The 27,730-nt window shown below is 47.0% G+C and overlaps 1 protein-coding gene across 1 annotated transcript in view; it reads right to left on the reverse strand.

Moving 5' to 3' along the window:
* PPP1R16B (protein phosphatase 1 regulatory subunit 16B) overlaps positions 1-15,696 on the reverse strand; it is a 103,245-nt gene extending 87,549 nt beyond the window's left edge. Inside the window, exon 1 of the mRNA XM_082645567.1 lies at positions 15,655-15,696. The gene's annotated coding sequence lies outside the window, so the exon portion shown is untranslated. The remainder of the gene's footprint in view (positions 1-15,654) is intronic.
* Positions 15,697-27,730: the final 12,034 nt, after the last annotated feature.

The following is a 27,730-nucleotide window of genomic DNA, read 5'->3' on the forward strand; positions in this document are numbered from 1 at the left end:
AAACTGAGACTCAGAGAGGTTAAGGAAGCCATAAGTAGGGCTCTTCCAGTTGTCTATAGCTGGCATCTTTTCTGATTGCTCAATCATAAGCCATGATGGTTAAGTATTTTTTACCATCTCCCCTGCTTGAAAATAGAGAAAATGTCAGACAGGAAAGATGGCCCGCAAAAGCACGACTAGAAGCAAGAAGAGAACTCTTCGCAGGAAGATAAATGAAATCTATGCAGAGTGAGGAGAACTGATTACAGTCATAACTTCCCTTACTATTGGAGCTGTCATCACCTTTGGAGGCTTAGGCAGGAAATATATGTATCTCATCCTAAATTTCATAAAACTCTGCCTTCCAAACTCTATGAGCTCAGCCCCCTATGACTACTGTTCCCTTTCTTGGTGAGCACTTTCTCATTTTCACTTTACCCAACAGCTCCCAAACCAGATTCATAACAGCAACTGTCTTCTCTCCTCTACTTTCTGGGAGAAGAAGCTGTCAGTAGAATAAATCAGGAAGTTTCCAGACCCTCTGCATTTGGGTAAATGAAGTTTCCATCCAATACACAGGCTTTGAAGTCTCTCTGTATGGGATCTGTGACCTTCCAGGTCACCATGCAGAGAGAAGCAAGCTGTAGTAACCTGCCTTTACATTGCTTTCGTTCCTCCTCTCTTTGATCTCCAGCCAAAGTCCCTTCACTTTGATTCCCTCCTCTTGGCTCCTCTTGGGTGTACAGAACTCCAAGCATACCTCTGCTTCCCCTCTGACCCCTTATTCCATTGAAAATTCTCCATAAGCCATAGATTCAATCCCATGAAAGTGATGTTACCATCACAATTGAACTTATCTCCTCATGTTGAAATCTCAGGTTCACTTTGTTAGAGACTTTGGTCTACACTCAGAGCCCTAATATAATTTCAATTCTCTCATTCATCATTTTCTCCAGCAAATTGCTAAACACTTTCTATTTTATGCCTGATGTCATCAACAAGTAACTAATTTCACAATTTTCTTCTGGCAGTTTCCTCCTCTAATTCACTCCCACTTTTAATTTAAAGCTGCATTCATTTAACCAATCAACAAATATTTATTACCATCTACTATGTGCTAAGTCATAAAGCATGGGGGTCCTAAGGGTCCCTTAATGAACAAAACTATTGATCAGAAAAGTTCTGCTCTGGTAACGGCGGAGTAGCTCTTATTGGACCCACCCCCTCACATATAACTACTGTGAACTCTACATACCACACACACACACACACACACACACACACACACATAACCTATTGGAAGGCACTAAAGTTGTTCAACCACAAGCAGACAGAAACCAGAGGGGAGTCAACACATGAAAGAAAGAAATTTGCACTAGGTGAATTCCATGTTTTTGTAGCTTTTTATCCAAGGGCAGGCCCCAGTCAGTGTTGTACCTGTTGGCTACAACCTGGATGAGAACCTTTGCTCTTACGTTTGAGGAATTAAAGGACAGAGTTCAGGTAACTACAGTTGGGAAGTGAGGAGAAAGCATCCCAGAAAAGAGTCACAGATGGTAGCCCCAAATGCTGAGTATAGATTCTGTCCAAATCTCTCTGAATGTTGCAGGGCAGGTTCCAAGCAGCCCAACTAAGGCTAAAAGAAGTGAAGAAAGATTTCAGCTGCTGCCTACCCAGGGGGAAACTGAATTTAGAGTTTGTTTGGTCAAGTTAACTGACTGATTTTTTTAAAAGTCATTACTGTTCTGAGGAACATAATAGAACCAAGAGTCTCTTCAAGTCTCATTCATGATGTTCAAGATGTAACGTAAAATTACTAGAAAAAAAAAATTTTTTTTAAAGCAAACAGGAAAGGGACTTCCCTGGAGGTCCAGTGGTTAAGACTCCATGCTTCCACTGTATGGGGTGTGGGTTCAGTCCCTGGTCGGGGAACTAAGCTCCACATGCCTCAGCATGGCCAAAAAAAAAGACAAAAACAAAAACAGAAAATATGACTCAAACTCAAGAAGAAAGGCACAATAGAGATCTATCCGCAAAATGACCCCTTATTTCCTTTAAGGGTATAAAGGAAAATATGCTTGTAATAAATGAACAAATAGGAAATACCAGCCACAACACAGAAACCACAAAGAAGAGAAGTGAAACTATTAATCAGATTAGCTTAATCCACACCAGCACCTTTCTCTGCATCCATGTGAGTTGTGCTTTTCACTAGAGCCAGTTACATAGTTCTAATATTGACTGCAATGACTTTTTTTTTTTTTTTGGAGCACCTTCCAAGTGCCAGGTCTTGGGCGAGCTTTGGGGAGCAAAAATACAACATAAAATATTAAATCCTGATCCTGAAGACCAGATATTTTCATCTGATGACATCTGTATAGACTACTTGTCACTTCTCATGTCCTCCCTTCTCTTTCAGGTCTTAAATTGGAAGAAGAGATTGAAGTCCTGTCATGGGCTCTTCCCAGCTTCCAGATCACTCCTGATGGAACCATTTGCCCACATAAAGCACACATGAATGAGGTACAGGCTGTCAGGTTTAATACACCTCTACATTCTCCTTCCACAGCAAAAGCATCCTCCCCTGCTGATTAGACAGATCAGATCTATAAAAAACTCTGGGTACAGACGTCAAAGAGAGTCAATGGGGAGGCACTTGCCATTATAACACCTCTTTATACCGTTCCATTAATGCGTGTTTTGCTTTTTCAAAACCTGTCAGGAAAGAGGTTCTCAAACTTGGCTACAAAGCTGGAATCACCTGGAGATGCTGGGAACATATTAAGATCACAGAGCATGACTACTATATGTCCACCAGAGTGGCCTTTTTTTAAAAAAAAAGACAGAAAATACCAGTGGTTGGCAAGAATTCTTATAAACTGAGTGGGAATATAAATTGGTACAGCCACTTTAAAAAACTGCTCAAGCACTATCTTCTAAAGCTGAACATATGATGCCCTATAATCTAGCAATTTCATTCCTAGGAATATACTCAACAGAAATTTCTATATACATTTACCAAAAGGCATTTACAAGAATGTTGACAGCACTATTTGTAATAATCCCAACGTGTAAACTATCCAAAATGCCCACCAACAGTAGTTTGGAAAAAAAATTATGGTGTACTCACACAATGGAACATAGTCCAGCAGCGTGGATGAGTAATATACAGTTACACTTGACAATCTGGATCTCTCACATTGTTAACCAAAATAAGCCCAACACAAAAATGCATACTACATGATTCCATTTATGTAAAATTCAACAACAGGCCAAAGGAATCTATGTTGTTATCAACCAGAATTGTGGTTTTGGAGTGGGGGTGACTGGGAAGGGACTGAAGAGGGGCTTCTGAAGTGCTGGTAACATTCAGTTTTTTGAGCAGGATATGGCTTACCTGGGCTGTGAAAATTCATTCACTTAGGATGTGAGTACTTTTCTGTGTTTGTTTTACCTTAATAAACCCTTAAAATTTTAAAAATACGGGGTCCCATCTCAAGAGATTCCAGTTTAGTTGGTCTGGGGTGCAGCCAGGCATTGAAATTTTTAAAAAGCTCCCCAGGTGGGTCTAATATGCATCCAAGAACCACAGTGTTAGAACCTGGCAACCCTCTTGACTATTTATTTCTTGGAGCAGAAAGTGCTGCTGCTTCTCCAGAAAGTTTAAAGCAGGATGTTTTCTGTAGAACATTAGTAGCTCCAGAGGAGGTTAACAGGTGTTACATGGAAAAAGGGTTCCGTGGTGAAATAAACAATTTTTAAATTTTTAATGATTAACTCTTATTGAACGCTTACTACATTCCTGGAGCTAAGCTAGCTGCTTTATCTACACTATCTCATTTAATCCTACAATAAGCCTATGAGAAAGGTACTATTAATCCTCATTTTACAGAAGAGTAAACTAAAGTTCAGTGAGGTTAAGTAATTGCCCAAGGTCACACAGCCAGTAAGTGACGGGGTTAGGATTCAAATCCACATTGGCCTTGACGCTGAAGCCCATGCTCTGAACCACTGCCCTGATTTGCCTCTCCAGGCAGCACTTGTCTGCAGAACTTAAGACAGCTTCCACTTGGCTAATGTGAGCTGTGGGTTGTCCAGACAGGAACATGGGAGGCAACACTTCCCAAAATGGTCTCCTTGCCTCCATCTCTCACCTTCCAACCCACAATCCACACCACTGGCAGAGTTTTCATTCTGCACCCAAGTCTGATCCTGTATTTCCCTTGTAGGGAAGCCTATAATGTCTCCCCAGTGCCTGTAAAGTCTAAACTTCTTAGCTTCTCAGAGACCAGACCATCCAGTATCTGGCCTTGACATGTTTAGCTTTACCTCTGGTTGTCCTAACCTCCCTCCCACCACCACCCCCCAAGTCCACTGAACACTCAATTTTCCAGCTACACTTAATAGGTCTGGTGGATTCACACCCCACAATGGTACCCACCATTTGCTGAGACTCTGCTATGTGTCAGGTACTGCCCATAAATTAACTTTAATCCCCATAAGGAGCCTTTAAAAACAGGTCTCATTATCTCCAGTAGACAGAGTAGGAAATGGAGGCTCATCTTGACATGCCCAAAGTCACAACTAGTGAGTGGCAGAACTAGAATTTGAACACAGATTTAGATTTCTCCTCTACAAAAAGCCCATGGAGTGTTCTCTCTGCCTCACTCACCACCTCACCTTCATTCATGCTGTTCCATGGAGCGGCAGTACCCTTCTTTCCCTCCACCTGGCAAGCTTTTCCTTGTTCTTTGAGAGCTAGCCCAAGTGCTGTAATGATAATATCTATCATGTCTTAAGTGCTTTCCAGGCACCCTGCTCAGCACTTGACTTGCCTCGTCCCATTTACACAATATCGTCTCCATGCTCCTTTTATTCCCTCCGAATTGTTCTTTATCTGCCTTGTGCCCAATGGGTTTCTCTCTCCTCTTTAGTTCCAAAGCATTTGACCACTTCTCTGTTGTGGCTCTCAACTAGTAACTGTTAGTTTCAGAACTGCCTCTTCCATTGGACTAGATGCTCTCGAAAGACGAGGAATAGATGTTATTCACCTTTTCATCCCCCCCTAGAGTCACCCAGCATGTGGTAGATTTTCAATAAATGGAAGAGGGTAGACAGGAGGGTGGGAGACCAAGAGACTGAAATTCACTGACATTATTCCATCAGCCGTATCATAGGGAGTGGTCCTCTGGCTTGGAGCCAGAGCTATAGAATCAAACCAGACAAAATAGACCTGGCTGCTGGAGGAACGTGGGGGCCAGACCCAGGATGTACCTTACCTGGCCCCTGCCTTGCCATCCATGAAAGGATGAGTTAGGACTGTCTCTGGCTCCACAGTCTTTTTTCAACTCTGCATGCTTTGCAATTGGCTCCAGAGATCCTGGCTTAGAAGCTTTGCTGTAAAATGATGGTTAGTTTCATTCCACAGCACTGTTTCAGATGTTCTCAGCTGCTCCTTGCCGTGTGTTGTTCTTAAGGTATCGCAGTGAATGAAGAGCTATCCGAGACAGGTAGCCCAAAGAAAATGCATAGCTAAGGCGTGGCTCCCGCAGGTGGGAAGATCAGGTGGTCATAACCCCTTTCTAAATGTATCTATTCTTTATGAGTAGGAGGCCCTTTCACAAGACACAGACATCTTTGATGCTTACTCATTCATTGAACGCCCATTCTGTGCACCCAATCTACAGTGGGCACTGTTCAGAGCATGCATCCTTGTAACCCCTGGAGTACCCGCCAATTCATGCCACCCACATCCAACTTCTGTGAGCTCCAAGGTTGCGGATTTTTAAAGCCAGACTTCTGTTCCTTTGCTCTCACTCTTTCTGGACTAACATACACATTTGCCCAGGTACGAGTGATTGGTAATCAGCACCAGCTGCAAACTCAGCTGGGTTTCTGCACAGCCTCCCTCAAACAAACCTCATTAGTAAACATGGAAACCACCAAAAAGTCTATTTCAAAATTACTTATCCCTTCCTAGCTGCCCACCTCTTCTGCTGCCACCACTAGGGGTAAGCAGCATGATTTTTCTGCTTCTAACAAGTCATTTTCTTCTGAGGATTTCAAGTATCCCCCCTCCCACCGGGACATAGTGTACGCTGTATTTTACAAATTCGTTTATGATAGTCCTGAAGAGTTTATCAAACAGAACTTAGCTTATACATTTCTCTAGCACAGCTTTGTTCTTATTTTATTTGCCCACTTGTCTGCTTCCTTCAGGAGACAGGGACCAACCTAAGGGCAGGAGCTGGTTTAATTTAATTTTATGTCTCTAATTCCAAGCATCAAGCCAAGTAAAATGTAGTTCTTGAATATTTAACAATCTTTATGTAGCCACGGTCTAAAGGGTCATAAAATCTGAAGTATTGTGGAACTTGACCTAGAAACATTCTTTCTATTTTATTCCTTTCTGACTGGCAAAAATTAAAGTTACTCAGTGTTGGAGAAGGGGTTGGGGCAATAGGCATTCACACACATGGTCGAGGGAATAGAAATTGGTTTTTGGGACTTCCCTGGAGGTCCAGTGGTTAAGATGCCGCGCTTCCACTGCAGGGGGCATGGGTTTGATCCCTGGTCAGAGAACTAAGATCTTGCATGCCGTGCCAAGAAAAAGAAAAAGAAAAAAGAAATTGGTTTGGCCTCTTGGGAGGACAGTTTGACAATGTCACAGTTCAAACTGAAGGGAATTTTCCTTACAGATAAAATCATACCAGTGTACAAAGATACATGCTGTGTAAGCAAGGATGTCATAGCATCATACACTTGTAGTAGGAAAAAAATAATAATAATCTTCACTGCCAGCAAGGGACTAGAAAACAAATTATGGTAAATTTTTATTACGGGAATATCATGTAGCCTTTAGGACTGAGGTATATCTATATGTGTTGACATATGCTAAGATAAATTAGCTGAAAAGGGAAGTTTCAGAAAAGGGTTGTACAGATGTGTTAAAAAGGAAAAAGGGGGCTTCCCTGGTGGCGCAGTGGTTGAGAGTCCGCCTGCCGATGCAGGGGACACGGGTTCGTGACCTGGTCCGGGAGGATCCCACATGCCGCGGAGCGGTTGGGCCCCTAAGCCATGGCCGCTGAGCCTGCGCGTCAGGAGCCTGTGCTCCGCAACGGGAGAGGCCACAGCGGTGAGAGGCCCGCGTACCGAAAAAAGAGAAAAAAGAAGAAAAAAGGATAAACATGTAAATGCATGTGGATTTGTATATGCATAAGAAATTTATGGAAAGACATAAAACATTCAGGGATTTCTTCTGGGGAAAAAGAAATGAGTGGATGATGATTGGGGAAATTTCCCTTTCCATTTCCCACATTTCTGTATGGTTTGAATTTTAATAATGAGTTTGTCTTCTTTTTATAATTAAAAAGCATAAAATACAGCAATAAGAAAACAAAAGCTTGATTTCATACGTTAAAAAAAATGAAATTCTGGAGAAACTCTTCCCTTTTTTTTTTTTTGTCTGTACGTGGGCCTCTCACTGCTGTGGCCTCTCCCGTTGCGGAGCACAGGCTCCAGACGCGCCAGCTCAGCGGCCATGGCTCAGGGGCCCAGCCGCTCCGCGGCATGTGGGATCCTCCCGGACCGGGGCACAAACCCGTGTCCCCTGCATCGGGAGGCGGACTCTCAACCACTGCGCCACCAGGGAAGCCCTTCCCTGTTTCTTAATAAGGCAATAGGCAATGACTCTAAAGCGTTTTTTCTCTGCCCAGTTCATGGGGGGGCCGATGATGACTACAGAGTTCCAGAAAGGAATCTGGGGACAGGAAAAGTCACCACGAAGACCCAAGAGCCCTGAAGAAAGTAAGTGTGAGAATGTGTGCCTTTTACTTGCTCTTGGATGACAGGAAATGAAGCCAGTTCTGACTGAGATTCTGAAACATTCTGGGAGCCAAGAAATTCTGAGAACTCACCAGGCTGGCACGGACACTGGGGCCTGTAACCAGCGCCAAGAAGCAAAGGCTAGGAATGCCTAGGTAAGTAATAGACATAAGTAACCAGGGTGAACAAAACAACAGACCCAGTCCCCTGGAATGTAAGGGACCCAGGGCTCTGCTCGCCTATCCCCTCTGCTCTGAAGCTATGACTCCCAGGGACTGACTTCACTGACACTAATGTAATAATCATTGTTGGTATGTATCGAGTACATCCTATGTGCCAGCCACAGGCTAAATAATCATAGCCTCTCATACGATTATTATGCCTATTTTACACATTGGTAAATTGAGGCTCAGCAAAGTTAGCAAATAGCTTCTCAAGGTTACAGTAAGTGGCAGAGGCAGGGATCCAACTGAGGTCTGACTCCAGAGCCAGCCAAGGTCACGGCTAGCCTTTCCCCCATCTGGGGAAGAACTAGAGGAAGGCACTCCCTCAGGGCAGGGACAGCTTACGAAGTGCAACAGCATGTTTTGCCCTAAGTCCGAGAGCGTCATGATTAAGTTAAAGGACTTGGAAGCTAGATGTCCTGGATTCAAATCCTGACTCCACCACTTACTGGCTGTGTGACAAGGGCAAGTCACTGAACCTCACTTTCCTCAGCCGTAAAATCAGGGTTGTGGTAGGGTCACCTCTTAGAGTTGCTAGGAGAACTAAAAGTTAAATAGTGCTTGGATCATAATAAGTACTAAATGTTAACCATTATTATTAATATTAAGAAAAAGATGCCCTGCCTTCCAGGTAGATGCAACCCTGCAGGGTACAGAGCTAGGCAAGTGGAGCGGGCTAGCTTTAGGTCTCTCCCTCAGCCGTGTGCCACCAGGCTATACACAATGCTACAACTTTACACCGGGCCTCCTGAGCAATTAACTTCCACGTGCTGCCAGCTCTTCCTCTTGGCTTCCCCTCTGCCAGCCTGGCTGTGAATCAGAATCACCTGGCACACTTTTTAAAAATACAGACTCCCAGGGTCCCACCTTGGCCGGTTCTGACTCAGGTAGGCTGGGCTAGGGCCAAGGGATCTGTGTGTTTAACAAGCCCCAGGTGACCAGGTGACCCAGGAATAGTGTGTCCCTTGACACACATTTCTGGAAGGGCTAGAAGCCCCTCACGCCTGTTCTGGCTGTTTCCGTTGCTTCTTGCGGGCAAGCAGCCTTTCCTTCAGGCTTGGTCCCAGGTCTGGGCACACAGAGAAAAGAAGCAGTAAGTCTGCTCCCCTGCAAACCAGCCTGCAGAGCAGATGGCTGGGCGAACAGGCGCGACAGGCTGAATTTGCTTGAGTGGGTGATACCAGGGACCCCTCACCTGTAGACTTGGGCTTCCCCAGACCCTTGCTCCCCAAAGTGCAGTTCACAGACCAGCAGAATGGCTCCCCCTGGGAGCTTGTTATAAATGCAGATGCTCAGGCCCCAGACCTAATGCATCAGATTCTGCATTTTACAGAAACCCAAAGGCTGTGAGCAGGTTTGAGGCCTGTGCTCAAGATCCCTTCCCCCGTCAGAATAAGTTCTAATCCATGCGCACCTCTAACCTGTCCAAACACCCTTTGGGGCCAATCTTTTCTTTCAAACTCCCAGAGAGCTCTGGAAAAACAGCCTGGTCCTTTCAATAGCCCAGATCTAGGCTCAGCAGGAGCCTGGGGTTCATGATGAACCTTTGCCTTTAATGAATTATTTCAAAGCTCACATGAAAATAAACCTTCCCACTAAATTGAAAAAGAGACAACAACGCTGGCCTCTATGATTCTGGGGCGTAAAACGTTCCCTTCTTTTGTATAGAGTCGTGACCCCTACTTCCCTGGCCAAAGCCATCCAAAGACATCAAATGCCCAAAGAAAACAAGCCATGTCTTCCTATTGGCCAAGCTTCAAGTTATCAGGCAGATTTCACACTGGAGCTTGACCTCATTAATCCAAGGCCTATCACATTGCTGTAAATGTCAGTGGAAAAATAGCCATTCAGTGGGTTTCCTTCATTCCACCAGAAAGGGAAAAAAACAGGAAGCTGACAGCAGCTGCGCCCCAGCTTGGCAAATCCCAAGGGCCCAGCTGACAGGGCGTTCCTTATGAGCACCTACATTCCCCTGCCCCAGCCTGCTTGTCCAGATAAAGGTGGGTCCTGTGTCTATATGAGCAAAATGCAGCGGTGATTGTAGCTGATAATTCGGGCCCCCTAGCACCTGCTCGGGAAGGAAAATAGCTTGGTCTGAATTTCTTTGGCCTGAATGACCAGTTGGCTGTTCGTCATTCAAGTTCATCTGAATCGCTTCTGTCCATTCAAAATGTCCTGCAAGCCAAACCTCTGGGATTCCAAGGGACATAAGGCCTTCCAAGTACTCATTCATCCCTTTAATGCATATTGATTGTCTCCTGTGTGCCGGCCATCATGCTGGGCAACTGGGGACACAGGGCTGAATGAATCAGACACAGTCACTGACCTTAGGGGCCTCATGTCCGGTGTAAGCTTTCTCAATTTCGGCACTATTGACATTTGGGATGGGACAATTCTTTGTTCTGGGGGGCTGCCCTGGGCACTGTAGGGTATCTGGCAGCATTCCTGGCCTTGACCCACCAGATGCCAGTAGCTCCCCGCCCCCTCTGCACTTTCCCACTTGTGACAACCAAAAATGTCTCCAGACGTTGCCAAATGACCCCTGGGGGGCCAAACTGCCCCCACTTGAGAACCACTGGCCTAGTGGGGGGAGACAGAGTAAAAGAATAATGACCACAAATAGCCATATAATCACAATCATGGTAAGTACCACGGAGGAAAATTTTGTGGATATTATACCAATATATTTATGATGTGGAAGTCAATTCTATGCATGATTACAAATCCTTATGACAACTCTGAATTGTATATATATACATATACATATATATGTATATGTGTGAGTGTGTGTGTGTGTGTGTGTATGATCTGTATTTCCAGTTGAAGAAATTGAGGTGCAAGGAAGTGAAGAAACTGGCCAACACCCAAAAGCTAGTGAAAGGCAGGGGCAGGATTTGAACCATGGCCCTGAACTTTGCCTCCTGTAGAAAAGGAAATTCGAGCCTTTGTTTTGATGTCTTCTGTAAACAGGTAGGGTGTGTGGTCACGTGATGCTCTAACCAGCCATCCTAAAAGACTCATTCCTTCCTGGGGTCACCGTGGAGCTCAACTGCCACCTGCTACATCAATCAAGCTGCAAACTGCCTGCATCAAGGCACGTCCGTGGGGCCTAGCGGGCCAAGGAAGGACGCCCTGAATTCTGAAACATCCAAGAACAGCTCCCCATTGCCAAGTGCCTGCACTCGGGGCCTTCCCAAAAATCAGGGTTGGGAGAGAATGGGGCCGTCCCCAGGTACCTGGAGCACACCCCACTGTGATCCATCTCCAAGATGCCTACAGCCCAGCATCCAGGGGTACAGCCAGACATTCTGCAGTCAGCTTTAGATATTTACCAAGGGCATGCGTGAGGTGGTACACATAGCACAGAGCAACTTCGGAGACCTCTAGACATGAGTTCCTGCCACTTACAAGCTGAGTGCCCTTTAGCAAATCACCTCATCCTCTGTGCCTCAGCTTCCCCTTCTGTTCAGTGGGGATAAATGCATCTACTTCAATAAATCACTATGAGGATTCGATGGCAATACGAGCAAAGACCTTGGACAGTGACCAGCATCCAGAAAAGTACTTGGTACCTTATTATGGTCAAGGGAACGAGATCGTGACGCTTCCTCCACCCACATCCCCTTCCTTCAAGTGAGAAACATCCCAGGAAGAGAGAAACAGGCACAGAAGTAGCAAAAGCATCTCTGGAAGAAGGAGGGGACCTCTGTGCTTTCCAGGTAGAAGGAAGAGGAAAGGACAGTTACTGTACTGGCAAACGTGCACAGACCAGCCCTTCCTCGCCTGCAGAAGTTAATTCTAGACTGCAATCAGACATCTCCGTTAGCTGCCGGGGGCCTGCTTCGGGTGAGCAAGCGTTTAATCATTCGGGACCCCTTGGCAGGATGGCCTTGCTCCCTGGCCTTGCCTCCTGCCCCTCCCTAAGTCACACCCTACGGTAACGGTGCTCCAGCTGTAACTCCTGCTCACTGCTCTCTGAGACACCAAGCACTTTTAAGCCTCTGTGCCTTTGCACAAGCTGTTCTCTTGGCTCAGGCTGCCCACCCCCCTATTAGCCACCACCTGGAAAACTGTCTCTGAAGGGCTCAGATGTATCCCTACTGCAAAATTTGCCCACCTGCAATTGGTCACTGCAGACTAATAATAATAGCAGCCAACATTTGCAAGCACTGATTAATATCTAGAAGGCTCTGAGCTGAGGTTTTTGCCCATGTGGCCTCACTTTTCTCCTCACATCACCACCCTAGAGGGAATGCATCTGTCCATCACCACCCAGCTACAGGGTGGCAGATTCAGGAATGAAACCTGGGTTCGTTAGCTGAGTCCACCTGTTCATCCATCCCTCTACTCTTCATTCCTCTTCTTGCCAGTGAAGCTGGGTCCTCACTATCACCTTTTGCCCCTAGATTGAGAAACCTGAGAGCTGCCTTATTCATCTTGAAATCCCTCGCTAAGCACAATAGCTAGAATGGAGTAAACATCTGTTGAATGAATCAACAAATCCTGCAAAATGGCAGCCAGATGAGAAAAGCTAAATGACAGACTTCCTAGAGACAGGCCCATGCTGGACTTGGATTCCCAGAAATCAGCACCACCCCCTCCAGGCTGAGGGGCTTTCCCTGTCCTGTTAGCTAGAGGCAGAAGAGTTCTGACTTCCCCTAGATTCGGGGTGGGTGGGGGTGGGGGAGTGAGGGTGAGAGGGGGGAACATGTGAGAGCCCAATGCAAAGGAGGAAATGGTGGTGATGGTGGTGATAATCATATCCTGCATCCCTGCCCATACCAGGTGCTGCGCTAAGCACTTCCTGTGTATCACGGGCTCACAGAATCCTCACAACCCCACAGAGCAGGCATCACTATTACACCCATTTTACAGGTGAGAAAACCAGGAGTCAGAGAGAGTAAATAATTTACCCAGGTCACAGAGCTTTTAAGTAGAGACCTGTAATTTGAACTAGGCCTATCTGACTCCCTTGCTCTTCCAACTTTGTGGCTTTCCGTAGGAGGCAAGCTTGTCCAAGTCCTCCTTAAATCCCAGTGTCTAGGATGTACTCAGGATAAAGAAGGTCATCCTAGCCTCTGCTGGAAGAATGCCACTTGGGACCCACTGTACACCAAGTGCTTCAAGTCCTGGGTGCAGGTGGCACGGGGGTGGGGGTGGCTAGATTGGCAAAAGGGTCAAGGTTGGGTGAGGTTCCTGATGGTCCAAACACAGCACAGGAATCCAGGTATGTGCCTTCCGTGATCCATAAAACCATTCTGGCTGCAGTCTCTGTGGTTAGGGAATGTTGACGCTGGGTATGGAGCAGGTTTTGAGAAGAACCTGGGGCCCTAGTTTCCAAAGAGTCCAAATAAATTCTGTAGAAGGTTACTGCCTTGGGGAAAACCCCACCTTTCTGCGTCAGCCTCCTCTTAGCCCTGTGGCTCAGGTTCCCGAACAGACTTAACAGCTGGATTAGAAATGTAACCTCCACTCCAGCATCAATTACCAAAGAGAACGAAGTCTGAGCATGCACTGGGTCTTGCCTGCCATGTCCCTCCACGCCAGGGAAGATTCAGAGGGTGCAAGGACGCAAGGAGCCCCGACCCAGAGCCCGCCGAGACCAAAAGAGTGGTGAGCAGGATCAAGTGGTCTTCCTGAAGGAAGACATTTCAGAGGCTGGCGAGAGCTGGGACCAGGAGAGGGGTCAGGAAGGTTCCAGGGAGGGGGACGCTGCTGGGTAGACTCCAGTTCACAGCAGAGTACGAAGTTGAAGGTCCAAAGTGTCTGGCTGACATCTTGCCTCCAACATCCTGGCGGCAGGTGGGAGATGAGGGGTTGGGGGGCTGTGTGGGAAAGCCCGGGAGCAGGCTGAGAGCTGAAAGGGCTCACCAGCGCCCACCAGCCGCCCGCAAGCTGCCTCTTTATGACAGAGCGGAGGGAGGAAGATGTGGAAACTCCCCCAGCCCCTGCAGAACCACCCACCAGGGCTCCACTTCAGCTCCTGCCTAAAAAGAGACACGCCCCACTCCAAACCGTTCTGAGAGGCACTGGTATTAACAGAGGAGCGCTCCCGCTGCCGAGCTCCGCTGCACCCAGCACCTCACACGGTCCTCTCCCCATCCTCCCACGGCCTGATTAGCCCCGTTTCCTAGAGGCAACTGAGGCTCCGAGGCCAAGGGCCTCGCTCTCGGGCAGAGAGCTAGTCACACTGGCTGAGCTAAGAAGCTAAGCTTTATGACCAGTCTCGGAGGAGGCCTCCCTGATGGAGGGTTTTCCTCCGGTGCTTCACCAGACACAGGCAATGGCAGGGCCCACAGGGAAGTACCCCCGCTGGCCGAGGTGGCCAACGGCAGGCCCCTTCCCGGGGGCGCCCTGCGGGCAAGGGCGCCTGATACCTCGGGGGTCCGGGTCCTCCACAGAGGGCGATTCAGAGGCGGCACCTGGTGCCCGGGGCCGCTGAGAGCTGGTGGGCGCTTCTGACAGTGAGAACAGGGGCCCATTATGTGGAATCCAGTCACATGGGCGCGCAAGCAGCTCGGTTTTCGGTTCTGAGAAGCGCTTATGGAGCCGCGTCTCTCTCCTTGGGCTCCAGAGATGCCCGGGAGCACCGGGTCTCGGGTTTTTCGCGCCGCCCTCCCGGGAGGGCCAGATTCAAAGCTCCAATTATCCGCCCGAGGCTGGGAGCTGCATCATCAGCATCTCCCGCTAAGCCGGTCCGGACTGGAGAAGGAGGAGGCGGGGAGTCGGCCTCAGGGAAGGAGGCGGGCAGAGAACGCCCCCCCACCCACCCCTGGCTCTCCACTCGGGACGCTCTGGGCAGTTCAGTCTGGGCGCTCCGGGTGACCTTGGGGAGACCCCTCTGCGCGACCTCTCCGGGGAGGGCTGCACAGTTTCTGCCCATCCTAGGCGCTCGGGGGCGCTCCTCCGGCAGGAGTCGATGCGCGGGACTCGGGAGGGGAGGAGCGCTCCAGGTGCGGGGGACCGAGCCGCGGGCGCACGGCTGCCCTTCGGAGAGGCCGGGAACAACCACGCGCGGGGTCTCCCCGGGGCCGCGGAGCGCTGTCAGCTGGATCCCGCAGGAGGCGGGTCTGCACGCGGGGGCGCCTGCCCTGGGGACCTTTCCCGCCCAGGCAGGAGACCTCCCGGCGCCCTGCCACCGCCTGCGGGGAACAAGCGCCGCCACGCGAGGGGGCGGCGCCCCCGGGCCGGGCCCGAGGCTGGGCGCCGGGGCTGTCTGGTGCTGGTTGTGGCTCCTTCTGCCCGGCCTTGCGCCCCCCCGGCAGACGGCGGTCCAAGAGCCCAGAACCCCCGGAGGAGACCCCTGCCCGCCCCAAGATCCGGCCACGGCGGCCCCAGCCAACAACCTGCCACTGCGCCCCGTACCCCGGCCTCATCTCTGGCGCACAAGACCCGAGAGAACGCCCCCATCCCAGCCCGACTCTCGGGTCCTGCGCTCCCGGTACCCGCCTTTCCAGGCTCCCCCCACCCCCAAATTACCTTCTGCCGCCAGCCCTTAGCCAAAGCTCCCCACACACCCCCAGCCAGACCCTCAGAGGCTGGAACCGCCTCCTCACCGCGATCCTCATCCCCCGCCCTGTCGAGCTGCAGAACGCAGGGAAGCAGGCGGCGCCGCGGGGGAACTCACCCGCTCTCCCGAGCCCTGCCCCGGGCGGCTCCCGGCCGTGGCTCGGTCCGTCCGTCCCCGAGCCGCAGCTGCCAGTGCGGCGACAGAAGCCTGCTCCGCACAACCGCGAGCCTCTACCCCGCCCCTCGGCTCCTCCCCCGAGGCGGGGCCTGAGCTCGTGGGAAGGGAGTGGGCGCGCTCTACTCTGCCTGGCCGACAAGGCAGCTCCAGGAAGGGTCCTCGCGTCTCTGTGTGCTCCCCACCCCTTCACCACCCTACCCTTTGAGCAGCTGGAAATTGAAGGCAGATGAGAAGCGACCAGGGTTCGGAAGAGTTTTCCTTACGGGCTTCCTCCCACCCTCCAACACTACTAGCTTGGAAAGGGGGAAGCCCAGGACTGGATTCGTGCTCCCATTTGATGGAAGGGCATCAGGAAGCCCAGAGAGCCGCAGTACACCACCCAAGGTCACACAGCATTAGTACAAGTGCCAGCAATTCAAGTCTCCTACCTTGAAGCCTGAGTCAGAAGGCTTCCTAGGACGTCAAGGAGCCCAACCAGGCCTTGCCCTGGGGGCAGGTTTGTGGGATCAGGTCCCCCAGCTGAGGGGTGGGAGACGAGAGCCAGACTAGTGGGAGTATGGGGGCCGTGGCCTGCGACGTAGAATCGCGTCATTTACTCTTTCTGGGAAGAAAGGAGGTGAAGCGAAGGAGGAAGGAAGTGGTCGTATCTCCACTGACTGACGTCTGCCACTGTTTGGGAGGTACAGGATCTAGAAGGGGGCTGCCTCCCTGAGATAAAAAGTAATACACACCCGGTGGCTCCTATCATTGAATTCAATCCTCTTTCCTGGGCTGAAGACCCCTCCACTCAGCACCATCTTTTCTTTACAAGACAGTGGATTTAACTGTCTTTAAGTTGCTGTTGAGAAGACCCTTCTCTCCACCCCACCCCCACCCCCCAGGAAGAGGAGAGAAAGTTAACAAACAAAAGGGGAAAAAATCCATCCCCAAACATTCTCTGGAATCCACACTCACTGAACAGGGGCTTTAGAACAATAGAGTTCTCTTCTGCACAAAGGGCCTTGTTTCCTGAGCTTTCACAGCCTCCAGACTAGAACCCTAGGCACCCCAGGGCCAGCCAGTGGGGCACAGAGAAGGTTTAAGTTTGGGGAGTTTCGGGGTGATATCCAATTAATTCAATTTCTTGTTCAAAGAAATCCCTTACTTATTATTATATAGCAATGTTCTTCTGAGGCTGACAGTATAACCTGAGTTTAGTGATCTCCTGTTTGCTGAGGAAACTCTGTGACCTTTCTTGGGGGAGTGGAAACCTCTGGATTGGGCTTATTCTGGGCCCCCAACCTCCCCAGTTTCTCTGAAAGCTCCTCCCCAATTTGACCCCTGGCTTCCTCTCAGATCATTAATAATCCAGTTGTGAACGACACCGTTTCAGAAGAGCAATTAGAGAGCAGGACAGGTAGGGAAGACTTAAAGTGATGTTTAAAATAACCCAAGGGGATCATTGTTCGCTGCAGAATGTTTCCATTGATTTATTGTGAAGAGCTGTGGGCTGAGAGGGCGGGAATCCATCTCTCCAAGGCATGCGCAGAACTTGGAGCCTGCTTCCTGAAATGATGCCTTGAGTATGGGCCCAAATCCCCATGCTGTGCTGTTCATTTACACTGCTCGCAATGTTTGATATCCAAAGTTCAAGTATACTCAGAATCAGGTGGAAGACTCACATTTCCTGATTTCACAACAAAGCTACAATAATCAAGACAGTGCAGTACGGTATAAGGATAGACATGGATCAGCAGAATAAAACTGAGAATCCAGATATAAACTCTTATCTTTATGACTAATTGATTTTCAACAAAAGTGACAAGACAATTTAAAGAATAGTCTTTTCAACCAATGGTGCTGGGACAACTGGATTTCCATATGCAAAAGAATGAGGTTGGACCCCCCTACCTCACACCATATACAAAAATTAAAACAGATAAGGCTGAAACATAAGAGCTAAAACCATGAAATTCGCAGAAGAAAACATAGACATAAGTTGTGACCCTGGATTAAGTTGTGGCTTCTTAGCTATGGCACCTAAAGCAACAGCAACAGAGGAAAAAATAGACAAGTCGGACTTCATTAAAATTAAAAACTTTTGTGCTTGAAAGGACACCACCAAGAAAGTGAAAAGATAACTGTAATGGGCTGAATTGTGTTCCCCCAAAATTCACAGGCTGAAGTCCTAACCCTCAGTACCTCAGACTCTATCAATAATTCTGTTTGGAGATAAGGTCTTTAAAGAAGTGATTAAGTCAAACTAAGGCCCTGAGGGTGGGGTCCTAATCCAATATACCTAGTGTCCTTATAAGAAGAGGAAGAGACACAAGGGATGCTTGCACAGGGGAAAGACCATGTGAGGACCCAGGAAGAAGACGGTCATCTACAAGTCCAAGAGAGAGGCCTTGGGAGAAACCAAATCTGCAGACACCTTGATCTTGGACTTCTAGCCTCCAGAACTGTGAGAAATAAATTTCTGTTGTTTAAGCCACCCAGTTTGTGACATTTTGATATGACAGCCTTAGCAAACAAATACAATAACCCACAGAATGGGAGGAAATATTTGCAAAGCATTTATCTGACTGGTATCTAGAATATATGAGGAACTCTTACAACTCAGTAATAAAAAGGCAAATAACAATTTAAAAAATGAGCAAGGAATCAGAATAAACATTTCTCCAAAGCAGATGTACAAATGGCCAATAAGTACATGAGAAGATGCTCAACATCATTAGCCATCAAGGAAATGCAAATCAAAACTACAATGAGAGGGCTTCCCTGGTGGCACAGTGGTTGAGAGTCCGCCTGCCGATGCAGGGGACACGGGTTCGTGCCCCAGTCCGGGAGGATCCCACATGCCGCGGAGGGGCCCATGAGCCATGGCCGCTGAGCCTGCGCATCCGGAGCCTGTGCTCTGCAACGGGAGAGGCCACAACAGTGAGAGGCCCGCGTACCGCAAAAAAAAGAAAAAAAAAAAAAAAAAAACTACAATGAGGGAATTCCCTGGGGGTCCAGTAGTTAGGATTTGGCACTTCCACTGCCAGGGCCGGGTTCAATCCCTGGTCAGGGAACTAAAATACCACAAGCCATGCGGCCAAACAAAAACAAAACAAAAACAAAAGAACCACAATGAGATACAATTTCAAACTCATTAGGATGGCTATAATCAAAAAGACAGGAAATAACAAATGTTGACAAGGATGTGGAGAAATTGGAAACTTCATACATTGCTGGTGGGAATCTAAGATAGTATAGCTGCTTTGAAAAACAGTCTGGCAGTTCCCCCCAAATGTTAAACATAGAGTTTCTGGCTGACCCAGCAATTCCACTCCTAGGTATATACACAAGAGAAGTGAAAACAATGTCCACACAAACTTGTACACAAATGTTCATGACAGCATTATTCATAATAGCCAAAAAAGGGTGACAGCCCAAATCTCCATCAAATGATAAATGGATCTGGAAAACATAGTGTATCCATACAATGCAATGTTATTTGACAGTCAAAAGGAGGGAAGTACCAATACATGCCACAACCTTGAAAACATGCCAAGTGAAGGAAGCCAGTCACAAGACCACATATTGTATGATACCATTTCTATGAAATGTCTAGAAGAGGCAAACCTATAAAGACAGAAAGTAGATTCGTAGTTGTCTAGAGTTGGGAGGGGGTATTGGGGCAAATGGAGAGTGACTGATAATGGGCACGGGTTTTCTTTTTTTTTTTTTAAGTGAAATATAATTGACATATAACCAGTTTCTTTTTGGTGTGATGAAAATGTACTAAAATTGATTGGAGTGATAGTTACATGACTATGAACATACTAAAAACCATTAAATTGTATACTTTAAATGGGTGAATTATATGGTATGTGAATTACATCTCAATAAAGTATTTACCCCCGCCCCCCCCCCAAAAAAAGTCAAACTATACTCTGGTCCTTGAAAGCAACACTGACCATGTCTAAACCTCTCTATTCTGCCCCAGGTAGGAAAGTCCCTCCTTTTATTTTGAGGCCATCTTTGGTCCATTAGACATTAGGGTATGGTCTAATGCCAACGAACATTCTAACAGACTATGAAAAATGTTGGAGGACCTGAAAATAAATGGATTGGCTCCAACATATAAAATCTAAAACATTGGGCTTCCCTGGTGGCGCAGCGTTTGAGAGTCCGCCTGCCGATGCAGGGGACACGGGTTCGGGCCCCAGTCCGGGAATATCCCACATGCCACGGAGCGGCTGGGCCCGTGAGCCATGGCCGCTGAGCCTGCGCGTCCGGAGCTTGTGCTCTGCAACGGGAGAGGCCACAACAGTGAGAGACCCGCGTACCACAAAAAAAAAAAACAACAAAAAAACTACAACATTGATGTTTACAAATATAGAATTAAATATCTACACAACTTTGGGTCAACCAGTCAACTGCAACTCATGCCAACTCATAGTTACATATAAATTATACAGAAGATAGAATTGGGGTGAATTATATGGTTGCTGTGATGTGACGCAAAGTCTCCAGAAGAAGGAAGGTCTAGAGATTTCTGAGTGTGAAAAAATGAGCTAATCCAGCCTCAAAGGGATTCACTTTAATAGTTATTTGATCCACTGGTTCTTAATGTCAGCCGGTGGGCAGGTGCTGGGCTGGCTGCATTCATTCACTCAACAAATACTTAATCCAGTGGAGAACAGTATAGAGTTTCCTTAAAAAACTAAAAATAGAGTTACCATATGATCCAGCAATCCCACTCCTGGGCATATATCTGGAAAAGACAAAAACTCTAATTCAAAAAGATACATGTGCCCCAATATTCACAGCAGCACTATTTATTATAGCCAAGACATGGAAGCAACCTAAATGTCCATCAACAGATGAATGGATAGAGAAGATGTAGTACATATATACAATGGAATATTACTCAGCCATTAAAAAGAATGAAATAATGCCATTTGCAGCAACATGGATGGACCTAGAGGTTATCATACTAAGTGAAGTAAGTCAGAGAAAGACAAATATCTTATGCTGTCACTTTTATGTGGAATCTAAAACAATGGTTCATTGAACTTATTTACAAAACAGAAATAGACTGACAGACATAGAAAACAAATTTATGGTTACCAAAGGGGAAAGGAGAAAGTGGGGGAGGGGTAAATTAGGAGTTTGGGATTAACAGATACAAACCGCTCTATATAAAATCGATAAACAACAAGGACCTACAGTATAGCACAGAGAACTATACTCAATATCTTGTAATAACCTATAATGGAAAAGAATCTAAAAAGCAAAATGGGGACTTCCCTGGTGTCACAGTGGTTAAGAAGCCTCCTGCCAATGCAGGGGACACGGGTTCGAGCCCTGGTCCAGGAAGATCCCACATGCCGTGGAGCAACTAAGCCCGTGCTCCACAACTCCTGAGCTTGCGCTCTAGAGCCCACGCGCTGCAACTACTGAAGCTCGCATGCCTAGGGCCCGTGCTCAGCAACAAGAGAAGCCACCGCAATGAGAAGCCCGCGCACCACGACGAAGAGTAGCCCCCGCTCGCTGCCAACTAGAGAAAGCCCACGCACAGAAGCGAAGACCCAACGCAGCGAAAAATAATAAATAAATAAATAAATAAATAAATAAAAAGCAAAATGATTCTCAAATACACACACACACACACACCCCATCGTAAATCAACTATACTTCAATTGTCCAGTGCCTGGCCCAGAGTAAGCCTGGATAAGTGGCTGATTCCGCTGGTGAAGATGTTGGCTCCAGGCCAGGCCCAACCAACCGAAGTGCAGGAAGTGCAGAGGGTGCCCCGTGGGCTCAAGCGAAGATGACCAGGTGGGAGAAAGGCATCCCGGTTAGGAGTCCAGGCTCTGCCGTGAACTCGCTGGGCAGTCATTTCCCCTTCCAGAGTGTCGGTTTCCTGGTCTGTGAAGCTCTGATTGTACAATACTTGCTTGTCTTTGTGTGTGTCTTTTTTCCCATGTCCCCGTGCTTTTGAGGGAAGTGACCTTTCTTTGACCTGTTTTGTAAGCGCCCAAAAGAAAGAGCGCATAAGTGGAGTAGAGAGAACACCAGATGTTTTCGGCTGGCAAGTGAGCTCAGTCCTGTGTTGCTGTGTGTTCAAGGGGAATGAGGAGAAGGGGAAGCAGGGTTTTCATTTTTATATTCCGTTTAGAGAGAACCGTCTTAGCCCAGCAGCTCTCAACTTGACAGCACGTTGGAATCATATGTATATGTATAACTGATTCACTTTGTTATAAAGCAGAAACTAACACACCATTGTAAAGCAATTATACTCCAATAAAGATGTAAAAAAAAAAAAGAAATTTGTTTACTTAGCTTTAAAGTCAGGTTAACAATCCATATATCACAGTGTGCAATTATTTTTTTCCATAATGGCTAATGATTCACATTTATTCTTTTTTTAATTCAATTTTTTATTCTATATTGGAGTGTAGTTGATTTCCAATGTTGTATCAGTTTCAGGTGTACAGCAAAGTGATTCAGTTATCCATATATAAGGAAGCTTTTTAAAAATGTCGATGCCCAGGCTCTCCCCCAGGCGGTTTGAATCAGATTCTGGAGGTGGGGCTCTAACTTTTAAACATACACACAGATCACAAATACTCCCCAGGGTTGTTAAAAATGCAATATGCAGCCAGGCTGAGGATCACCCTCTAGGCCTGTGCTTCTCAAACTTTGGGGAGCACAGAATCACCCCACGGAAGGAAAGAAAGAGGGTGTTAAATGCTGATTCCTAGGCCTGTCCGTTGCACCCCTCTCTCACTCTTGAGTTTAGGATGGGGCCTAGCGATGTGTATTTGATGGATTCTCGTGACCAATTTGTCTTAGTCAAAGTCTCCATTTGCCTTGATAGTAACACCCCAGGATTTCCCAAATTCCCTGAGTAGAATAGTTGCCTCGGGCACTTATTAAAAATACAGATGCCATTTTACAACCACTTAATCATCGATTTAGGAGGCAATTCATCCACAAATGCTAGAGCCATTGGGTAGAAAGTTGGGTAACAGAATATTCACATGGTTCCAAAAATCAGATCATTTACTGATTAAAAAGGGGGAAAGTGTACCTTCACAACAGAAACACCCAGCAGTCTCCCCCTTAGCCAGTGATCAAACCTAGCATCGACCTGACATTGTGTGCCCCTTTGTGATGCAATAAGATGTACTTGACATCTTCTATGTCATATTCTTGCCAAAAATACTTAACCTGATTTTAATCATGAGGAAAATTTAGACAAATCTAGAATGTGGGGCATTCCACAAGCCTGGACTCTCTCTTAAAAAGCTAATATTTTCTAAGGTGGGGAGTTCTTCTAGATTAAAAGAGATGAAAGAGACATAACCAAAAGTAGATATATAATGTGTGGACCTTGATTAGATCCTGGATTGAAAAAGTAAATAGCTATAAAAGAAATTTTCTGGACTATGGAGAATTGAACTGTTGTTTGTAGATTAGATGACATTTCTGAATTAATGTTAATATTCTGAGACATGATAATGGTATTGTGGTGACGGAGGAAAAGGTCCTTATCTTATTCTTATATTCTTAGGGGATGCCTGCTGAGGAGAGGGTGAAGGAAGGAGAAAGAAAAGCCTAAATGGGCCAAGATGTTAACAATTGGTGAATCTAGGTGAAGGGTATTCAAGGGTTCCTTGTACTTTTCTTTCAATTTCTCTGCAAGTGGGGTATCTTTTCAAAATAAAAAAATTCAGGGTGTGGGGAGGAATGCAGGTTCCTGAGGCCCTCCCCTTGGAGATTCTGGTTTAGTATCAGTAGATCTAGAGTGAGGCCTGGGATCTGTATTTTTTAAGGCGGGCCGGGAGTCAGGCGGGGCAGATTTTTATCTGGCCCAAGGCTTCACCATCCCAAAATGTGCCCCCAGCAACCTCCTCCTCTAGCCGCCTTTCAGTTCCTCCAATGCCCCGCCGGGTGCTACCATCTCTTGGCACAGTCTATTCCCTCAGCCTGGCCTGCCGTCCCCTCGTTCTCTGCTTAACCTCCACCCCTTTTGCAGGTCTCAGCCCAAATGTCACTTCCTCAGAGGAGGCTTCCTAGAAGCCCCTCAGTCAAATCCCCTGGTTTGGGTTCTCATGGTCCCAGAAGCCACAGCTGTAATTGTTCACGGGGTTGTGACTGTTGGATTCATGTCTGCTTCTCTCATCTGACAATGTTATAGGCTGAACTGTGTCCCCACCCCATATGCAATCCATATGTTGCAGTCCTAACCCCCTGTACCTCAGCATGTGACCGTATTTGGAGATGGGGCCTTTAAAGAGGTGATGAAGGGGAAATAAAGTCCTCGAGTTGGGCTCTCACCCAGTATGACTGGTGTCCTTATAAGAAGAGGAGACTTGGGAGTTCCCTGGTTGCCTAATGGTTAGGATTCTGGGCTTTCACTGCCGGCACCCGGGTTCAATCCCTGGTCGGGGAACTGAGATCCTTCAAGCCACGTGGTGAGGCCAAAAAAAAAAAAAAAAAGATACTAGACACAGAGAAAAGACCACATGAAGACAGTGGAAGAAGATGGTCATCTACAAGCCAAGAAAAAAGGCCTTAGAAGAAATCAACCCTTCTGATACCTTGATCTCAGACTTCTAACCTGCAGCATCGTGAGAAAATAAGTTTCTGCTGTTGAAGCCCCCCAGTGTGTGGTCTTCCGTTATGGCAGCCCTAACAAGCTCATATATAGATGGTGAGCATCTCTGATCAGGAACCATGTCTGTTTTGTTTACCGCTGAATTTCCGGGGCCTAACAAAGCTCGGCACACGGGAGGAGCACAGGAAGGACTTGTTGAATGAATGATGTGACCTTTTACAAGGCTGTTGAGGGAAAACATATTACGGGTTCTGGCTTACACTAGGGCTTCAGTAAACAGCGCTTGAAAATGCAGCTAGATAATATTTTGTAAATTATAAACTCAGGTTTAGTTTGTCTTCCCTCAATTGTTGTTTTGTTACTCTTTGCCTCTGGGGAAGGACAGACAACACCCAAAGGGAAAAAAGTGGTTCCTCAGGACTGAATTGCAAAGGGAGTCTGTAATATTCACAACCCAGGCAGTCACTGGAAAGCCAATGCGCTTTTCACATGTTGCTGCCTTGGACAAGAGAGGAAAGGTCTTTCGGAATTCTCGAAATCTAGGCTTGGAAGATAAAGACGTAAAACCTGAGGAAGAAGGCAAGATGTCTATCCCCAAATGACAGATTGGTTGAAGAGATGCTCAACTTCAGAATGATTAGGGAAATGCAAAGAAAACATCCAGGAGAGAAAAGCTGACAGCTGTCAGAAATGGCCACAAAAAAGATCTTTCCATACTGGGACAGGCTAGGACTATGAAACAGGAACCTCTGGGCTTCCCTGGTGGCGCAGTGGTTGAGAGTCCGCCTGCCGATGCAGGGGACACGGGTTCGTGCCCCGGTCCGGGAGGATCCCACGTGCCGCGGAGCGACTGGGCCCGTGAGCCATGGCCGCTGAGCCTGCGCGTCCGGAGCCTGTGCTCCACAGCGGGAGAGGCCACAGCAGTGAGAGGCCCGCGTACCGCAAAAAAGAAAAAAAAAAAAAAGGAACCTCTGGGGTTAGGAGACCAAAACACTGGTACCACCGCCTTGGAGAGGAATTTAGCATTATTTAGGAAGGGTGGCCCAGCAACTCCACTTTTAGGGTACTTGGCCTGGAGAAAGCCTCCCACCTGTGTAGGAACAGGTATTTCTTGGCGGCTTTGTCTGAAATCGCAAATGATTGGCAACGTTCTAAATGCCTGCCGATAAGGAAGTGGACACCAGTGAATTAAGGGGTATTTTAATATGACGGAATTCTAAACAACAGAGAAAATGAACTGAAATAAAGCTACCTGTATCAATATAGATAAATCTGGAAAACAAAATGTGAGTGGGAAAAAAAAGGCAAGTTGCAAATGGATACTTTCAGTGTGATACTTTTATATTTGCAGAACAAAATAGCATCCAATTATGAAATTACACAGGCGGTAGAATGGCCGCTGCAGATCCATTCTCCATCCTTCACTCTGCTCTGCATCACTGGGGGTTAAGCTGTAGGGATTCCCTTGTATTCTGGCTTCTTTTAGGGTTTGGCCAAAGGGAGGCACCAGCAGGAGATCAGTGGGCAGAAGAAACAAGACCATCTGAGTTGGCTGTTTCCCTCTACTGAAGACCATGGCTCCTGGTGGTGGCCCCCTCCAAGCTTTGGTAATTGCTCACTCCCCTTGCCTCAGCTTTTGCATTCATAAAATGGGCATGACAAAAAAATACCTACTCCTAAGGTCATTGTGTGGAGCTGGTGAGGGTAGGCTCCTGGCACAGTGCCTGGTACGTTATAAACACTCAGCAAAAGTTAGCTTGGATTATTATTAATCACACCCTTTGTCCATTCCTTCAAAGAACATCTTCCCTCTTTCTTTTTTTTTCCCCCTCTTTTTTAAACATAAAATTCTCATGGCTCCCTTTAATATGACTTGAAATTTCAAAATACAGGTCCACAAGAAATCTCTCATCTGAAACCAAGGGAGCCAAATGTGCTTTGGAATTGGGGTTTTATAAATGTAATGTGTTGCATGTACTTTATATCAATGATTCACATACTTGAACACTAATCAGAATCACCAGGAGGGCTCGGTGAAGCACAGAAGTCCGAGGCCCATCCCAGAAGTTTTGATTCCATAGGTCCAGGGTGGGGCCTGAGAATTCCTATGTTTTTCAAGTTCCCAGCTGATGCTGCTGCTGGCCTGGGGACTACACTTTGAGAACTAATGCGATCTACTATATAACATCCCTAGGTCAGCACCCCATAACCAAACATTAATATTTCTGCTGTGAAATGTTAATGAAAGAATATAAATAGCCTTATGTCAGTTCAGATTAGGTTTAGCTACTCAGTGAGCTTTTGTAAACCGATGAAAAACCTTTCAGTTTTCAGAGAATTTTGGATTTTGGAAGAGAATGTAAGGAATTGTGGAGTTATAAATGAAATCTCATGACCAAAGATGAAAGCATAAAAAAAAACACTAACGTTAGATTACACTACACTTGACCCACCACCAGCAGGAATTGTGAAATGTTTGTAGAATGAATGAAAATGTTTCTCTTTAGAGAAAACAGTGCATGTTTTCTATTGGCCACCAGGAGGCAGCAATAGCTCTCAAGCAAAGTTGGTGGAGGGGCTGGGCGGTGGGTTGGGTTGTACTGGATGGAGAATGGTGCTCTTTGCTTTTATATGAGAAAGCCGGGCTCGTGGTAGCTGCTCTGGAAGAGTGTTTGGGAATTGCTGTTGCTGTGTTACACACTATCCCAAAATTTAGGGGGGTAAACAACCGTTTTCTCATACCCATGAATTCTGTGCCAAATTCCAAATTTGGAAAGGGCATGGCAGGGACAGCCTGTCTCTGTTCCACGTGTCTGGGGCATCAGCTGGAAGGACTCAACAGTTGGGAGCTGGAATCATCTGGAGGCATCTTCACTCACATGTCTCACGATTGGTGCTGGCTGTGAGCTAGGACCTCAGCTAGATGGTCAGCAGGAGCCCCTACATAGGCTCTCTCGATGCGGTCCCTCTGTGTGGGCTAGCTTGGGCTTCCTCACAGCACGACAGCTGGGTTCAAGCATGCATGTCTCCACCCAGCTTCAAGGGGAGAGGACATAGACCTCCACTGGATGGGAGGAATGTCAAGGTCACTGTATTAGTTTGCTAAGGCTGCCATAACAAAATACCGCTTAAACAATAGAAATTTATTTCTCACAGTTCTGGAGGCTAAAAGTCCAAGAAAAGTTGCCGGCAGGTTTGTTTTCTCCTGAGACCTCTCTCCTTGGCTTGCAGACGACTGCCCTCTTGCTGTGTCCTCACGTAGTCTTTCCCATGTGCTCACACACCCTGTGTCTCTGTCTGTCCAAATTTCCTCCTCTTATAAGCACAACAGTCAGATGGGTTTAGAGCTCTGATCCCTAATGGCCTCATTTTAACTTAGTCACCTCTTTAATTAATTCTTTTTTTTGTTTTGTTTTTAATAAA

The sequence above is a fragment of the Mesoplodon mirus genome (assembly GCF_964341445.2).
Source record: "Mesoplodon mirus genome assembly, chromosome: 15".
NCBI lineage: Eukaryota > Metazoa > Chordata > Mammalia > Artiodactyla > Ziphiidae > Mesoplodon > Mesoplodon mirus.